The sequence below is a fragment of the Aplidium turbinatum genome, chromosome 6 (assembly GCF_918807975.1).
Source record: "Aplidium turbinatum chromosome 6, kaAplTurb1.1, whole genome shotgun sequence".
Taxonomy (NCBI): domain Eukaryota; kingdom Metazoa; phylum Chordata; class Ascidiacea; order Aplousobranchia; family Polyclinidae; genus Aplidium; species Aplidium turbinatum.
In genome coordinates this window covers 29,925,737-29,928,599 of record NC_137477.1, presented here as the reverse complement: position 1 = coordinate 29,928,599, position 2,863 = coordinate 29,925,737, and the positions used below count along the sequence as shown (strand labels likewise).

The 2,863-nt window shown below is 39.6% G+C and overlaps 1 pseudogene; it reads left to right on the top strand.

Annotated features, from left to right (window-relative positions):
• The first annotated feature begins 246 nt into the window (after positions 1-246).
• LOC145771576 (EPM2A-interacting protein 1-like) lies at positions 247-917 on the top strand (annotated as a pseudogene).
• Positions 918-2,863: the final 1,946 nt, after the last annotated feature.

The window sequence follows — 2,863 nt, the reverse complement described above, 5'->3', positions numbered from 1 at the left end:
CGAAACGGCTGCAGAAGACATTCTCTATCACACGGCACTTCGTTAGTTGTCTCATAGAGAAACATCTCGCCGTGTTCTGCAGTTTCGCAAAGAAATACTGGAATACTATTCCACAAAAAACAAAGACTGCCCTTTACAAAATAAGAGCTTCCTCGCATCTCTGACGTTTCTAGTAGAGTTTCTGTCTCATGTTAACAATTTAAATCAAAGCTTGCAAGGAAAAGATACAACAATATGTAGCCTATCATGCACAAAAAAGTATCGGATTTTCATGACAAGTGTTTTCTTAAAAATCATCTTCAGCAGCGTAATTTTTTCTATTTTACACAACTTACGGCTCTCATCGACAGCTGCGAAATACAGGTCAACAACATTCTTTTTTTCTGGTGTTTTTGACACTGTGTTGCAGGATTTTGAAGATCGTTTTCAAGATTTTCAAAAAATTTTGCAAACATTACGACTCGTTGCCTTTCCACACCTGATTGAAACCGAAAGTTCTCCGTTACATCTTTACATGGAACAGGTGGAATTAAAAAATAATGAGCAGCTTGTGACTAAATTCAAGTGCAAAGAAAATTTGCTTGACATGGAAAAGTGCACTTAATTAGGCTATCCAACGTTGCGAGAATTAACATAAGAAATTCTTGTTCTTTTCGAAAGCACTGACGTGTGCGAGTCTGCCTTTTCACAAACGAAGTGCCTGAAAAACGAGTAGGTAGGCTACCGAACGCGATTGTTGGACGGAAACCTGGAGTCTCAACGAAGACTGATGGTATCTCGCGAGGTTCCCAACTTTGCAAGTTTATCTGCTCGTATGCAAAATCAAGGGAGTCACTGGTTGCAATGTCGCAGACTATTATTGAATAAATTCATTTCAAAAAATGTTTGATATTTCATGGCACTGTTAGGTATAAGTATGATAAGTTTATTAGATATTAACGAATTAATTCTTCTCATAGGGAACACAAATTAAAAAAAAAATCATTTAAATCTCGCTAGCGGTCGTGCTTTATAGAATTTATCTGAATGCGGCCGGCAATAGCAAAAAGGTTGGACACCCTATACGTATCATATTGTTTGGTTTTAGTGCAAACTAAGGATTACCTTTAGAAGTACCAAGTTCCTTAAATCCATTCACAACATGGTGAACGGTGGATTTTGAAGCTTTTAAGAGCTTAGCCTAATGATCTCATTCTCAGAGTTAGTTTTCTCCGCGCGATGAAACTGAATGACGGCATCTCTTTGGCTCATTTTGACCTTACAATTAAATCATTGCTTACAATTAGACAGAGGTGGGCACCCGCTACTTTTAAAGTAGCGCGCTACCCGCTACCGCTACTTGGACCAAAATAGCGCGCGCTACCGCTACCCGCTACCAATTTACAAAAGTAGCGCGCTACCCGCTACCGCTACTCGGACCAAAGTAGCGCGCACGACCGCTACTTCTTCCACTACTTTTGTCTAAAATGACACTAGGAAACACTCTTCAAGTCTTTATAGTGACGCAAAAATGACCTTGAAAACGAATGTTATCAGTCGTTTAGGCCTACAGTTTATACACTGTCATTTTAACGTCGTTATAGAAAACACATTCTAAGGGAAATTTATTGTTACGCATCTTTCAAAAACACGACCATTTCAAAATGAGAGTCACTAAGTCCTGCCCGCTTTGGCTTAAGCACATCTTTTCCAACAGAGAAAAGTCTCTCTACCGCAGCACTGAAAGGAATGGGGGTGTTGTATGTAATGAACAGACGTTTTAACTCGGTATTCGAAAAGCTCAAGAACTTGCTCCTGTCCGAAAAAAGGCGTCCACAATTGCTGTTTCCTTTTGCACCGACGTTTCACGGGATGGCGCCAACACACCAAAAAGTTCATCCTCAGAGTCGTGACTGGTGTTGGTGTCACTCTTCTCGGTATCAACCTGGCTTGATATCTCCCGCAACAGTCGAATTACATCTGTCTTGACTTTTTCTCGCAGTGCATCAGCATCATCCGTGGAAACGTAGTGCATAAATTGTAGCCACGACGTCTTAAAGGAGGGATGAAGACACGATGCTATAACGCATTTCATGTCGTTGAAGCACTTGTTGAATCGTTTCTTCACCCCTTCAAGGACTTTCACTCTCAACTCATTCTCACAGGTCACAAGATCACTGATCTCGGTCAACTTCTTCACGCAAATTGTAATGGTTGGAAGCAAGACTCCGAAATACGCCTTGGACTCGCCCTGGAGAATGTCTAAAGCCTGACAGATAGGCTTCATCACACGGAGATATTCGCCGAAAAAGTTGACGTCAGCTAGAAATAAATGAGCTCTTTAGAAATAAGATAAACTATGTTGTAACTTTTAACTTGTAAGCAGGGCTGATGAAAATTGAATGGCTGAATCTGGCTGATGACAACTGAATTGGCATCAAAATTGCCTTGTTATGATTTCTTTTAACAAAAACCATCGTGTAAGAAAATTTTATCAGCAACAAATATCTTAGCTAACCATTTGTCAACAGTTTTACTTTAAACAATATGATAAAACCTTATTTTTGGACATCTTAGCATAGGTGATAACTGATGAGGCAATGCTCACTGAATGTAGTTTATATTCTATAAACCATATACAACTTTACTTCGGCTATTATTAAAATAAAAATGAACATTATCGATTTCATACCTTGATTGCAGGATCACAGCTCCACACCAGAAAACGAGATTGCCAAAACATCGAAACTTTGCCAGTATTGACCAGAAAAACGCCAGTATTGACCAAAAAAACGAGCATTTTTTTCACTTTAAATTAAAAAGTAGCGGTAGCGGGAGTGCGACTGAAAAAAGTAGCGCCTCTCCCGCTACCGCTACTTTGGAA